The sequence below is a fragment of the Xylocopa sonorina genome, chromosome 2, assembly GCF_050948175.1.
Source record: "Xylocopa sonorina isolate GNS202 chromosome 2, iyXylSono1_principal, whole genome shotgun sequence".
In the NCBI taxonomy this organism is placed as follows: domain Eukaryota; kingdom Metazoa; phylum Arthropoda; class Insecta; order Hymenoptera; family Apidae; genus Xylocopa; species Xylocopa sonorina.
This window is the reverse complement of record NC_135194.1, coordinates 9402359-9418360: the sequence shown is the minus strand read 5'-3', so window position 1 is coordinate 9418360 and position 16002 is coordinate 9402359. Positions and strand designations below refer to the sequence as shown.

At 47.7% G+C, this 16002-nt stretch overlaps 1 protein-coding gene across 3 annotated transcripts in view; it reads right to left on the bottom strand.

Annotated features, from left to right (window-relative positions):
* Alpha-man-ia (alpha-Mannosidase class I a) overlaps positions 1–16002 on the bottom strand; it is a 430149-nt gene that overhangs the window by 82879 nt on the left and 331268 nt on the right. The window contains exon 1 of one of the 3 annotated variants that reach the window (XM_076910413.1): positions 2139–2274. The exons of the other annotated variants lie outside the window; for them this stretch is intronic. The gene's annotated coding sequence lies outside the window, so the exon portion shown is untranslated. Of the gene's footprint in view, positions 1–2138; positions 2275–16002 lie in introns of those variants that run through there. 3 annotated transcript variants of the gene reach the window in all.

Below are 16002 nucleotides of genomic sequence, written 5' to 3'. Positions count from 1 at the left end.
CGAATGTCTCGTCTCTGGGAGGCGACGGAAACGGAAATAAACGGGCAGTCTGGCTTGTCTAGCGTATTGTGGGCACGTTGTGTCGTTGGCGAAGATACAGGCAACTTGTAGCCGAAGTTCACGGTTTGTCGACGTACAGTCGGTCACGAATGAGGCATGCGAAAGCCGCGTCTAACTGGTTTAACAAGCCATTACACAATTTGTCCCGGGAAGTTTCTAGCGAAATGAAATTTTCGAATCTGCTCGAGTTTACTCGGGTTACTCCAGCCAATTCTCTTCTCACAGTCGGACGATTTCAAATATTAAATTGTTCCGTGATCGATGAAAAATGATTAGCAAATATCCGCGATTTAAAAACGAACGTTCTTTGAAGCAGCGATGTGCCTTCGAATCGTACGATTAAACAAGGGTTGCTGGGAAGGGGTTAGTCAAAATGTAAAAGCAAATTTTGCAAATTAAACTTCTAGATTTTGTTGTCGAATCAATTAAAATGAAATCGTCGATCAGATTGCAAATCGTGCTCGCCAAGGATTATGTTTCTGAAATTGGACAAAGATTTCCGCGACGCGTCTTCTCCAGCGATCGCAAACTTTTGCTCGCTCAGCGGAGGACTTGCTCGAAGACAATGGAGGGGTTTCGCGTTAATCGCGGAGTACCGCGTGTTTATCACGTCTGGTCCAAGTATCTCGAGGTGGCGGCTAGACTCTTCGAGCGAGCACCGACGCCGCAAAGCGACGCCGCGACGTCACCAGCACCCGGGACCGCTAACTTATGGGTGGCTCGCGATTAAGTCAAGGACTCCCCACTACCGCTGGCTCGACGAACGCGCCACGAGCAGTAGTGGAAACGGCGACTTGTCAGCCGGGGGAAACGAATCGATACGCGCGGTTAGATAAGTGAAACGGTAGCGTGCTTGGTCAGACGTAAGCTTGACCGACATATCGCGTGCGATTGTCATTTCAGCGGAATTTTCTGTTCGAGACTTAGGAAGAAATGATCCTTTCGCTCGTACAAAAGGTCTCGAGAGTGTACTCGCGCTAATATCGTGCAAAAATACAGGCAAACTTGCTTGGCAAAATTAATCGGTGTCTCTTTAAAATTACCAGAGCTGATTCTACGGCTGATAGGTAATCTGAGTAATTCCAGGGACTTGGAAATTTCCAGTAGAACTCCCTTGTTTCACTAATGTACATGTCTGAGCACACGCTTGTAACTTGTTTGGCAGCTGCACCGCCATTTCCCGAAATCTCACCCCTGAATTCATGCATACATCAGAGTTCGAGGGGCAGAAATGAACTTGCCGGATGAAACTGACTGGCAGTCTCCATTGAAACCCGTGTGTACATCTCTGCAACGTCCCTACAAACGCGGAGATTGCATACGAACGCACAAGATCGTCGAACAATCTTTTCACGAAATACACGACGTTTCTCGGTCCCTGAAACTTCGTTCAGTCTTCCGTCTATGTATCTTCGCTAAAATCATACTCCATTATTAAATATCACGCGTCGAGTCTCATAGATCCAGCCAAGCCGCGGGTGAAAAACACAAGGACCGACGGCATGAAGCTCGTTATTTCATTTCTCCTCCCATCGATCTCAATTCCGCACGTACGTACGTTGCGTCAATTAGAACAGCCGTAGCTCCGGTGAAAAACAATTCCCTTTATTAGCATCGTCGGTGGATTAAATTACCCGGAAGGAACCCCCGTGCCCCATACCAAAGTGTCTCTCCGGATATCCCGCGCACTCGGTTCAACCCCTTGCCTAAACGAATTACAAAGGGAACGAAAGTAACCGATCGAACTTCTCGATCCTGTTACGAGCCAGGGGAGACAACATTCCAGTCGCGTCTAAAAACTTTCGAGCCACCCTTAACGAAGTTTCACCTCGTCGTAGTTAACCGTCGTCTTCCTCTTCGATGGCTGCCATTTCCGCCGCAGAGACGAATGTTTCGTGTCGTTCGACGCTGCTTTCGAGGGTATGCTAACATCTCCAGGTGTCAGGATTAATGGGTGTTAACGATCGAGGATTCATTGCGACGTGAAACGAGGTGGCCAGGTGGATGTCAGGGTGACAAAAAAAAAAAAAAAATAAAGGTGAAGGCAGATGTCGAGCGTAACCGACGAAAACTCTCACCTGTTCTACGGGTGTTCCGGCGGGGCTTCGAGGGCGTCTCGCGCGATTTCCGCCGGATGTGGATTCATTAGCCGCTCGGGGGACGCTTTGTCAGACGATAACCTGGTCGCTGACCCTTCGGTTCGATGGATCAGGCGATTAAATCGTGGCCTTCTCGCCGCGCGTGTCACGCTCCGGTGAATCGGTATTCGAGATCGCCGGCGCGTGTGATTCTGTTCGAGGAAATGGGAACCATCTTGGGATCGTAAGAAATGGTAATTAGATTGGTTACGAATTCACCTATCACTGGAGCCTCTGTCGTAATTTCTGCAGCAATTTCTATACAATACTTTCGCTAATACTTAGATGGATTTTATCTAAAACGATATCCCAAAGCCATTTATCTGTTATATAAATGTCATTTTCAACGAGACACGCGATCGCACCAAGCCTTTCGCTTCATCCACGTTTGACGAACTTAATCACACGATTGGGTTAGTCAGACGAAACGAGCATTTCAATGAGCGGTTATTTCAAGTTTTCCATTTCGTGTTGCGTTTAAACCGATTGTCGTACGCTGCGATAATGAACAGGCGGTCTGAAAGGGTTGCAAAAGAGGGGGCGCGCGCGTGTATCGGGCGGAGGGTGGCCGGAGATTTAAATTTGGCACGGATCGCGCTCCAATTCGAGCCGTTACACGACTCTCGAGGTGACCAGCCAACCTGTTGGCCGCAAACCGCATGTGGCAAAATCCTCGATCAAAGTTTCCCAGGGAATCGCGAAAACGGCCAGTTTCCAATTCCTTCCTGTGTTCCGACGAAATTAACCTGTCACGCGGCCTGAACGGGCCACGCTCCGACTGTTTCTGACCGAATTCATTATTTCTTTCGTTCTCGACGTCCGCCTAAACCGTGCGCCCGTTTGTCCCTATCGACAGTCGACCGATACGATCGAGCCGATTTAGAATTTTCTTGCCAGTTTTCCAGCCAGGTATGGAATTATATATCACTGGAGAAAGGCGAAATGTTGGTTCGCGAACGTTTCTGCGTTTCGAGCAATTGATTTTCAGAGAATCGAGTTATTTTAGAGAATTTTATGGACAGAGTCTATCGAAATAAGCGAGGAGATAATTGTTAAATATAGAAATGAGAGTGTTTTCATTTCAACGACGACGAACGAATGAATTAACGTGCCTTGCAACAATATTTCTCAAAGACGACGAAACAAGCGTATTTTCGTATTTTCCTTCAGACGTGTTTGTCTGACTAAAATGCATAAAAAGAATAATAAGCATAAACAATTCCTCTATTGTCTAAAACTCCCTTTCTTCCTGAAGCATTCCATCCACGGAAACGAAAAGTATTTTAAAGACCAAGATACCTCGTAATTCCGGAACAGGAATACCTTCTCCAAGGAAAAGAGAAACATTTTACATATATCCTCCTTTTGAACGTCTCTTTCTCCCTTCTCAAGCACACCAGGGGTAATTTCCACGGTTACAAAGCTTCTTTTTCTATTTAATATTCCTTTCACGTTCAAGAGGAGCAGATGAGAATTTCCATGGTTAAATACGCGTTCGTTCGTGCAGATGAAAAGGTTTGCCAAAACAGTGGACGCCTCGCGCGGTTTCTAATTAAAATTTCACTCGGCAACACTTATCTGTCGGTCGATGAACACCTGTGCTCGGTGTTAAAACTCAAGAATTATGTCAAAATAACATCAGAAGCGTTCTCGATTGATAGTCCCAAGAATGAGACGCGCAATGCGAATGCAACGAAGACGAAACTTACAACGCGAACAACCGTATCGGATTTTCAATAACTTATTCAAATGCTCGCTTCTGCGTTCCACAGGGACGTAAATAAATGAACTGCCGCTATCGAGCGATAACGAAACCATCCGCGGAGTGATAAAAAAGTTCCAGTAGCAGAAACTACTGCTGAGTACCGCGGTATTGCCAGCGGGCAAGAAATTATACGGTAGATAACAATAATCTCCGCGTCTTATCCTCTTCGCTATAATACCTCCATGGTTTTACGCTCGTCTTTCGAGCTCCTACAATTATTATCCGTCTGGTAAGACCTGTTCGTCGGATTATTTGCATACGCGCGCGTTCGACGAGGAGATTCGCGGTGGAGGCCGTCGTGAATCGTGGCGACTATAAAAACACGTTTAGGCTCACATCAAGGGACCAGTGGAAAAGCCGTGTCTCTCTGATCAGCCGTCTCAATTCGCTTGTTCGAAGCGGAAGTTCGATCGGATTTGACTAACAGATCCTTACGTTAAAACGCTCGCGTCTGTTCGAATGCATATTCAGGAGTTATTAAGGAACGGCCGAGTTAACTTCGTCAAGTGAAACTGCGACGAGCACTGGTGCTAGGCGGTCGAGTATGCTAAGTCGACGCGTCAGACAGCAAAAATAGGCGCCTCGCGATGAAAGTGTGTCGGAACGCCGCGTTACGATCGTTCTTAGCGAGAAAGCGAGGATGTACGATCCTATCTGGCTCTTAAACTTTATCTCGAAGCGAGAGATACATTCGTGCAACGATATTCCATTCAATATTAAACGCAGTTATCTGAAAGATTCATCCCAGCGAGAATTATCCGATTGTACTCCATATTTAACCGTGAACTTCCAATGTTATATTAACAGTGTTGTTCCGAGGTGGAGGGCATTGAATATGAAAAATGACGTTTTAGATTATCGAAAGAGCGTCGTCGAGAACGAGGTTATTCCACGGCTAATTCTAAACTCGCGAAGAAGACTTTGATTCGTTAAACACTGTTCGAGACTGATGGAAAACGGTACCGGGCGAATGCTAACTATTTAAACTGAGACAAGTCTTATCATCCGCTAAACGACTCCTCGTTAGCTCGAATTAATTCCGGAGACTAGTGAGAATAACTTCCATCGAATTAACGAGAACACCATCGCAATTCAAACCCGACCGCTGTAGGATAATAGACTCGATGAGAGGTCTCTAATTCTTTCCTCGATTCCCGTCCACCATGAATCAATTTAACCGTGAAACGAAACGACGCAGAAATGAAAATTTCCAGGATTGCCCGATCATAAATTTCGCAGTCCTCCGTTTCATTCGTGGCCGTCGTGGTCGTCGCAGGAAGACGGTCATTATTACGATAGTTACGAACGTGTACATAATAAAACACGCCCACGGTGTCTTACCGAGTCGAGGAGCGTCGTTCGAGCGCGCGTCAACGCGAGGGATCCCCGGTTGGATCGCAATTTAATTTCAACGGGCACGAGTAAATACGAGCGGGCACTTTTATTAATTCGCCGTGAGAACAATTTCGTTCGTCGAGATTCCGCGGCGCTGGGCCATCCTTCTCTCAACCCTTTCGCTCTCGGTTCACCAGCGTGTAAACCACGCCGACGCCCACGCGTCCGCGTCTGCGAGCGCACGCACGCATTTAATCACGCGTCGGCTGGCGAACGCTGGCGAACGCTGGCGAACGCTGGCGAACGCGAGGCCACGCGCAGATAACAGCCGCGCGCTGTCTTCCTCGCGGCGCCCTGTTCCCCGAGCGTTTTTTATCGAGTTGCCCGCGCGAACCAGCTCGAACACGGAAATAAAATTACCGGGACCGAACGCGAGCGATAGCGGCCGAAGACATTCTTAATTTAGACAGCCGTACAACGTCGTTATCGATCGTCTGTAATTACGAACCGGGGGATCTCGTCCCCCATTCGTTCGTTGCCCGTGCGAACCAAGAGGGATGCTCGCTTGCCCGCTTGTAAATTGTCTCGCGAGAAATCGAGAAATAAGAACCACGCCAGACAGTTGCTGAGAAATGATCCGTTCGCAGGGGCGCGAGAGGGCCCCCTCTAATGGTAATTGGACATCGAGTTTGGATAGAGCTAAGTGGAGCTCGGATCTTGCTCGCTTTCGCGTTAAGCGAATCGTTCATTCTCATCGATGGTTTTTCTTATTCAGATGGATTAGATTTTTTAGTGTTATCAGTCCTCGATTCTCTATCTATGCGACCTAATTCGTTATACGACTTAGACTTTCCTCGAGAATCGATTTTTACACAGTTATACGTACCACTTACGGCGTATAGGTAATCAATAGACAATTTCAGAATAGACAGGGTTTGGCATATATGCTATAAGTAAATTCTAGCGCGCAGCGTGTCTGTGTCGGAGCGTTTCGTTTTAAATAGCACCACGTATTTCGCGAAACCTATCGATCGTATCGGAACTACAATTTCCTTTTTCAAGAGGAAAGCTCGCATGACGCGTTATCAATTCTTAAGTAATTTTCTTACGTCTCGACGATCTTCAATTTCTTCAGCAAATCTCGTGATTGGAAACGTAGCGTACGGACGTTGTCGTTGTAACTTTTCGGCTGGTCGATCGATTAGGAGAGTCCAGGAACCACCGAGCGGAATTCGGCTGAGGACTGACAAGCGTGGCGAACGAACGACAGGAACCAGGGCAAAGTTCATGCACTCCGACAGCGGGTTGGCAAAAATAAATTCACCCGCAACACGGGCTCGTAAATATTTTCTTCGCCCCGTCCCTCTGTTGGCGATTCTGACATTTCCCCGAGATTCATCCACCGCGCCTTCTACCGCTCCCTCGCGTTCGCCAAAGTGCACCCGTATTTCATACGTGACATTATTCGGCAGCTGCGCGAAAATAACCGATATATTCAGCTTAGCAGTCCGGGACGACCGGCAACTTCTGACATTTCGGTGTTAATGCCGTAGCCGGGGATCTATTCCCGATTTTACGCGCGAAGGGGAACGAAAAAAGTCGATCGTCCGCCGTGTCGAACGAAACGGGTGAACGCGACGATGATACCTCGACGGAGGTGAATCGGACAATTTTTTTAGCCAATGAAGAACGCGGTCGATGCGAAGAGAACGCGATTCTATCGGAGGATTTTTAATATTAAACGCGCGATGGAAAATCTGTTATACTCGATTCCTTTCTTTCTGGGTTTCCTCTCTCTCTCTTTCTCTTATTTTTATTTTAATGAAATTATAGGATAGCAATAACCGATCGGGACGACACGTGAACCCCATACGTACACCACTTTCACGAAGACCGATGGCGAACGATAAATCAGCCGTTCGAAACTTTCCACGTTATGGTTAACTAGTTCACGCTAGTTTTTCGAAGTGCAAACTTTATATATGCCACGCGTGCTTCTGGAAAATGTTGAACTCCTCCAACGGTCTGCGTGCAGTTTATTGCTACGCAATCGGTCTCATCGTTCCCGTTTTTCTCGCTCTCCCGCCGTTTCGTTGTTCGATTTAAATATTCTGTACATCGACGTGTGTTCAGTCCTAATATTTTTGCAGGAGTTCGCGTCGTTCTTTGATAGATAATCTGTATAGGCATTATAAGTTTGTTGTAGACATACGCTATAGAGAGAACTTCCGTAATGTTCGCATTGTTCTCGAAACAAACGGCTCTTAGCATATATAGCGCAGCAGTTTAATTCGATTATTAATGTCATTATTATTATAGCCAATTGGTTTATTATATCGCATTGTTTCGTAGAGCACCGCATTTAAAATTAAAAATGGGAAATAATATCGTTCAAAAATGGCAGAGAAATATGGCTACGATCGTACCACTTCGAGCTAGAATTGACAAATTTCAGCGGAACGAAACTTGTATTGTACGCGCCACGCAATTAGCCCAAATGTTTTCATTAAATTAATAACAACCGAATTACCGTAGCGACGTTAAAACGTGATTAGGTTGATTAAATGGTGCCGCGAATCAAATTTCAGAATGGCAGGATCGCGCAACGTATGCCGGATAAATTATTGAAAGTCTATGCATCGCGCCCAGCGAATACGTTTAATTAAGATAATTGCGTCGAAAGTAATTTCACCTGTAACACGTTCGCGTGTTACAATTAAGTTTCTCCTCTCGTGACGTACCATAAACGGAGGCGAATTAGACCGGGCAGACCAATCGAAAATTACTTCATTTAATGAGATCCGAATGTTGTTCTATCTAGAAAAGCTCGCGAGTCGATGGGACGAGCTTTCCATTCAAAAATATAACAGACGACATTTAACATCCCCGTTCAATTTATCACGACTTTATGAAAATTCCAATTTAAATTTTCTCTTTCATTCTATTCAATATTTTTCGTTCTGAAATCCGTTTATATGTTTATTATACCTGTAGACAATTCATAGAAAGTGGTAATAGAGCAAAGTTTCGATTTTTCAAAAAATGAAAGAGATGAAAACGAAAAAGAAAATTTAGGTAACGCAATTTCTCGATTTTCCAAAGAAAAACAGGGAGGAAAGGAAGAAAATTTAGCGACGCATTTTCTCGATTTTTCAAAGAAAAAAGGGAGGAAAAGAAGAAAAATTAGCGACGCATTTTCTCTATTTTTCAAAGAAAAAAAGGCAGGAAAAGGAGAAAATTTAGCGACGCATTTTCTCGATTGCAGGGAACAGGTCTGGTCGAGCTGCCGCGAGCCGAACGGGCATTCGTCTTGCATCGATCGTGTTCCATGACCATGTCGACCCCTGTCCGCTCGTAATCGCTAATCGAAGTTGTTTATCTCGGGACCCCCCCCCCGCGTGCAAAACGAGGATTAAATCCGGCAGGAAGAGGCGGCCGTGGGTTTTCGCCGGTCGATGAACCGGCTGGGCGTCTCCCGGGGTCTTTAAATATATTATTACGCCACTCGCGATTTCGAGCTGGCTCCAATGACGCGGATGAGTGGCGTGCCAATTATATTTGGATCTTTTCGCGGGCCATCGCGTGCCTGCGGCTCTCAGTATTTTATCAACGGCTCCCTGGAATTGTTGCAGACATTTGACGCTCTGAATCGATCGCAGGCCCCTTCGATAGGCTGTCCAATGCTGTTCTCTCCTTTCGTGCTGGCGATTTCTAAGAATACTTTCTCCCTCGATATGTATTACGAGAAATTACAGATCGATGTTGGAAAATTTCGCTTCGTCGTACAGCGATACCATTACGCGATACGTTCGTTTAATTGTTTAAAAATTTAACTGGCTAAACGGCATCATCTTGTGCCACGTTGATAGGTCGAAAATAGTAGCCACGAATTTATTCAAAAAAGGCGACCAGCACGGGCGACAACAGCGTTAAATTGCGTGGATACACCGCGGCTTTCGTGCGTCGTGGTCAATTAAAATAAAATAGAAACTGGAAAAAAAACGAGGAGCGAGGGAAAAAACACGGCGGATTTCGATCGTAGCCGCGGGTGGAAAAGTGGGTCAGAAATGATACAAGCGCGGATTCCGTTTCAGAAACGGACGAGCGTGCCCGCGCACAGCCTGCCCACGTTCCCATGAATTTATGAAGAGAATTATTTGACCAGATTTGCTCTTTGAACCGTTCAAAACCGTTCCAACGGTCCGATAAACCTGGTCCGTTATAGCCTGTTCCATTTCAGCCAATTCATTCAGGACGATCTCGTTTTTCGTGAATTGTTAATGCATGGATAGGAGCCCGCCACGCGGACCGGGACTCGTCGTTGTTCGCCATTTCGAGCGGCCACTTTCCACCGTCTCCTCCGCTCGGTTTCGTTCAGCGAGAATTGCTGCTCCTTCTCTTACATTCTTTAACGATCTGGAATGTTCGCCACGCTACGACCATTGAAAAATGTATATTCCACCGCAGGAATATTGAAACTGCGCTGCGATTCATACTTTTGTCTCTTAAAACACTGGCGAACATTGTTTCGCCTCGAACGAATTAAAGAAAAAATCGAAACAGTGCGCAATAAACCCTCGAGTGTACAAGCTGTGTCCTTCTCAAGCCTGTCCCGTGTCTCTCGAAGGCGACGGTTAGAATGAAAAAGAATTTTATCACCGTGTACACCCTTTAGAGCGAAGCGGAAAGCAGAGCTCGAGGGGATGCCCGTAGCAGTCGATGGAGGGTAACGTGCAAATACGTGTCGAATATTTCACGAGCTCCTTGATCAGCCAGCTCGCAGCGCGCGCATAAAGCTGACATCTTCGTTACGCGGTCGTAATTTTAATTGAGAGGCGAACGCGATTCCAAACGGGGCGACGCTCGCTCGTATAAGCTCGCGTGACTAATGAGCGGGCCACGCAGCGCGCGTATATTTATACGTCGTTATGTAAGATGCCTCGAGAGAGAGAGAGAGAGAGAGAGAAGAAGAGAGTGAGAGACAGAGAGAAAGAGAGAGAAAGAGGGTGAAAGAGGGATGAGTCACGCCGCGCGCCCACCGGATGCTAATTGGTCGATAATAATTGTTTAAAGGAACCGGTTCGGGAATTAAAGAGTGTGTATTCCCGGGGAGATTAAATCCGGGCCACAGGCGTGTCGGACGCGCGTTGCACGCAAGAGAGCGTGCCGGATGAAACGGAGTGGACCGAGGGAATCGCTCTTGGATTTTAACCGCACGTGGCTCGATACCTGCGTCGCGATTGAATTTATTGACTTTGCGCCGATCAATTACGCGGAGTTCTCTGCACTGATTACAGCGCGGCGCACGAGTCCGTCAATTTTTTCGCTCCCGCAATAAACGTCAATTTCAGCTTCTACTAACCCCGCGTTATCTGCCGTGCTGATAAAGATTGACGTGGCCGAAGATACGACGTTTTACTCTCACGGCACCGATACGACGGATCTGATATCGTCGCTGTCGTTGCGCGTACTTAAAATCGGAGCAACTTCCAACCAATCGAGCGTTCCAGTGAAATTCCAGTCGCTCGCGATTGTGACGCGAATCGACTGAGAAAAGCAAAGGCTGTAACGAACTCGAGCCAAGTAAATTCCCTCGCCACGAGTCAGTTCGAGCAGTTCCAGCTAGATCGGCGCAAGACTCACCATCGAGAGCGAGTAATCTCGCCATAAAATCGACGGTTGTCTCGCGAGCGCGTCTCGAGACGCTGAAAGGCTTAACCGACCGTAATCGAGCGTGTTTCAGTCGAACGCACGATGCAGTCGGCGATGCGGCGCGAGCTGTTCGTCTTAAATCGCGTTAATCAGCTTAACGCGCGCAAACATCCTGTGACACCGACGTGATTCCAACGAACGACGCGTCCCGTCACGGCCAGCCACGTGAACCGCGCGTAATAAGTGCCCGGACAAAACGACCCCATTAATCAAGCCCCTTCTTCGTGGCGCGCGAGAACGCTAGGCCATGCAGGTTACACCGCCTCGCGAGGCATTCGCTAATAAATGTTTCACCGTGACGCGTGCGTCTCTGACGACGTGTCGCGCCGCGCATTGCGATCTCTCCTCAACCCCCTGACGAATTCGCCGCATAAGCGGCTTGTCCGGCTCGGTTCGCCCCGTATCTTGCTTCTCGATTCGCTCACCCCCGTTGCTTTCGATCGGAGAACGGATTCGAGGCACGATTCGATGGCTCTGGTATTTCTAGCTTAGTCATCGAGGGTGTTATCGAAACAATTTTATCATTCACGGTTGTCTTTCTCTATTGCTTTGGGTATGGATCGCGTAGGGGGTGCGAGGGGGTGGAGGAGGAATTGGTGCGGAATGAATTTGGAATTACGCGCGATTTAATAAAAGTACAAATTATGTGCTGGTGCTAGAGGAAAAAAGCAGACTGAGACTAGTCGAATGGGAGCGAATCCATCATATTCGCGAGATATTCGCGAGGCACCAACATTTTCCATTAGACTGATCTGTATCGCGTTTACAGTCTCGCGTTTACCACCTCGTAGCTATTTCCAGCGTGGCAACGTTCTCCGGCGCATTCTAATTTCTTTCCGCGGATACAAATTCTGCGTACAGCTGACAGTTCCATCCAGCCGTGACAGAGGGGCCGTTTGTCGCGGTGAAAATTTCGATGCGCCGCGGTACCAGGGCGACCAAATACGCGAAATTTGTGGTTCTTGAGTGCGGCGCAGCAATTTGCGCGAGCATGACAGAACGTCATCCCGTGGCTCGCGTCGACACGTGGATCGAATAGAGGAGCCAGACGCGAGGCTCGTCTTACGTGACGCGAGCAAAGTTTCTCGCTCCACGAAATCGTGGGTGGGTCATTTTGCGCTGGTTTGGAATTTTAATTTCGTCACGCCTGCTGGTTACGTGATTTCAACGACGCGGATAAAATATATCTTCTCTCTTCGCTCGAAGATGTAACACGCTTCGTCGAACTTTTTTCGAAATTTCATCCCTCCGCGAAGTTACCCCAAAAGTGAATCAGAAATTAACCGCGCCGCTAATAAACGTTGGACGCGATTCACGATGTGGGCACGGCGTGTAGCCGAAAGCAATGGAATATCTGTCAACCTAACGAGCGTGCTCGCCGCGTTTCGAGTTTGAACGCGACAGCGCAATCCGACTCTTTAGCTTGTCTCTGGCCAAGCTACATTTATTCCGCGATAAGCGACGCGCGGCTACTTGCCGCGAATCCAACGAGTGGCCGCGTTGAAACGCGTCCGCACAATGCCATTTAATTACACTCGTAGAATTTCTAATTGCACGCGACGGTTAATACAATTACGCCGTTTGACTCGAGCCGCGATCGTGCGTCGCTCCGCGGGATTCGTTACGTGACTACGCGGTGGTTGCCCGGATTCTGCACGGTTCGATGCGAGGACGACGTGGTTTCTTTTATATCCGTTTAATGTGGGAAGGTCCGCTGGCGAAGGCCTGTAAAAACGTCCCGCCGCGGTGGGGGTTTATAGCGGGGGGGTTTGTTCGAACGTAACAATGGGACTGAAAAGTTCCTGTTGACCCGCGAGACGAAGGAATGACGATTGGCTGGGAAAGATTCGAGTTTCTCGGTGAATTTATACGGCTTGCTGATTTTAAGAAGCGTCGTTACCAGGAAGCGAGCTTTAGAAGCGAGAACAAGATTAAGAGTGCGTTTAGGGCTTCCTTTATTATGAAAGCAACTCTGGTTATTCGAAAAACCTTGGCGTTCGCGAGTGCTAATAGCAAAAATCTTGTGCAAGGCAAGTGTAACGGGTACAGTCGCATTGAATTTCGTCATATGGCGACCATTACAGCGTACACTTCGAACACATCGATTTTCGAGAGAACTTTTATCGACAGTGAAGCTTTAAAAGCAATTTTATTTTTTATTCTCCTCTTTCTTTAGCTCCAAAAAGCAGCTAAGATAAACAAGTCCCAATGAATGTTTTTACTCCACTATCTTAATCACGTATGAATGCATACGTAATAAAGTGATATACGATCCATAGCGATAGTGGACTCAAGCGATACGCGTGGATTTCTTAAGCTGCGAGCGAAAAAGGAACAGAGAACACTCCTACGGCACACAACGACGTCGTATCGATCATAAACGTGTAAAGAAGGGGATATAAAGCTTGTCAGGCAACGAAGTTAATGTATCTCGGTCCCCTGTTTAGTACGAAGTATCCACTGAAAGCCAGGCCATAATTATCAACGCAAACGCGCGCACGTACACATTCCCCCGTACAAGTTGATAGTTATTCGCTCGAGGTCCATAGTTCACGATGAGTTATGGCCCCGAGAAGTAAACGTAACCGCCTGACACAATGGATCGATCGTTCGTTACGCTTGGACCGTGAATATTCAATAATCCCGAATCTCAAGGGTCGCTGGACTTCGACACGCGTACTTCGTGGACAACAGTGTCGCGTTATTCTCAAAATCGTGATCGTTCGAAACTAAGGTGCTTCAACGAGATTCCACGTTGGAATTGAATCCAGAGCGACGCTTCTTTCGAAGGCCTCTCACGTGCTGGTAAAAGTCGAAGATGAGCTGCGCTAGGGTTGGAAACACTGACCCGATGAACCAAGATTCTTGGTCCACATACGCTGTTCGTTACCGATCTCGACTCGTAGATCATCGTGCTGGCTTCGAAACGTGGAATCTAACGATTTCTCCGTTTTTAAGGGCGTCTCGAAGTAGGCAGAGGTCCGCGTGTTCTTGCAGCTCTTTAAACGAAGACGATTTCGACGAAATTCATCTGAAAAAGTTGCTCGGTGCGTCGATCGATTCCTGGTAGTGATCCCGCGCGTTCAACGGCTGCTGCGCGCCTCCCCGTGCACCCTTCCTCCCGTCATCCCCTTGCGACGTCGTGTGTTCACTAGCATATTATTGCGAGCCATCGATCATCGAAATTTGACACTTATATGCACCAGAATCTCCCTAACAGTGGCACGACCCACGGGCCACGGATGATCGATCGCTCCTCGACCGTGATTGATCCGCGACTACCGCGCGGAATACCGTTTCAAGGTCGAGGGGTCGCGGAAGGCCGCGACACTCGATGGATGGAACTTTCACGTCGCTCACGATCGACCCTGACCGGCGTAAAACGGACTGGTAAGCGGATAGATGTGCACGGTTATTTTGCATTAATCTCGATCGTCGAATTCCACGACCGGTTAAATCGCGCGCGATTGTCGCGGATCGCTGACTCGAACGAGGGGTTTTGAGGAGCGAGCTTTCTGAGGGGAAGACCGAGGGCGACGGCCAGCTAAGAAAATCGTGGTTAAAAAAGAGAAGAAAAAATAGCTAAAGCGCGGGGTCGTGTTTTACTGGAGCCAGGCGAAAATTGAGGTTTTACAGAAAGCGGCGAGTGAGAAACAGCGGTCCGCGGGCTAAAGAATGGGGGAAATAGAGAGGAAAAAGGCAACGGAGATCTGGATTTCGTGGGAACGAGTGGAATTGAGATTTTACGCGGATGCTGAATGAAACCGAGATTTTAAAGTGGCTGGTAAAAAATTGAGTATTTGAAAAACCTCTGAGGGAACGTAACTTGTACGGGAACGCAACGAATTGATAAGCACGAAAAACAAATACCATCGAGTAAATTAATCACTCTAACATCGCTGCTTTTTGATATGAAATTTGAAACGCAGATGACTTCATATACGATGAGAATGATTAAACTTGAAAATCGTAAAAATTCATCAGATTACGGTCACCGTCAGTGAAGCGTTGTCTTCAGTGAGAGAACAAATGTCTGAGAGCACAGATCCACCGAGCATCCACGAAACCTGAATCAACCTAAACCAACCTTCTGTAAAACACCGAATCCTTTCTTCCATCAGCCGGTCTTCTATCTGAATCGCGCGCGATCGGCAAAACACACGAACCAGATAATCTTTTCCCGGCGAAGTATCGAAAAACAGCGAAATTGTCTCTATAATCACACATCAAAATATTTGCAGGTCCGAAAAAGCCATCCGGGCGTAATCCCCCCTCCGGTAAATTGCTCGGGGCCGTTGAAAAACTGGTCCCGTCCGGGAAAAAAGCCGAATCGACGTTACAGGGGAAACTCACCGGGGCAGAAACGCGGCGCGGACCGCGGTAACGCCGCAAAACACCGTGGAGAATATCCGCCGCGGGCCATCGTCGTGGTCCACGGTTCGAAATCCTCAGCCGATCGTGAACGAACCGTGAAATCGGTGAGACGAAAGCCTGAAACGCGCTCGACACGCTCGGAACACGTTTACCCCCGTGAACCGTCGGTGAATCACCGCGCGTCCGCGGTTTTGCACGACGCGCCCGTCTTCCTATTGTGCCAACCGTTTACAGGATGTAACGCGGCTCGACTCTCTCTCTCTCTCTCTCTCTCTCTCTCTCTCTCTCTCTCTCTGATGGTAACGAGAGGAAAAAAGGCAGGCGAAACGAGCGGTGGCAGGGCGGTGGTTCTTCTGAAAATTGGCCAGCCACGAAGAAAGATATTTCGCGGGACTGATGATGGACTGGAGGAACACCGCGGACCATTAAGCTGTCACGCTTTATGGATTTTCCAGTGCAAGAGCGGAGTGGTGTTTACGGGACCAATTTTGGAGTTTGAAGAATAACAGGTACCAATGGTTCTTCGCGAGACTAAGAGACTGTGGTTTTTAATAAAAATGTACTGGTGAACAGTGATTGGGCTCGTAGAACGGGATACCAGAAGCGGACCCGGCGAAT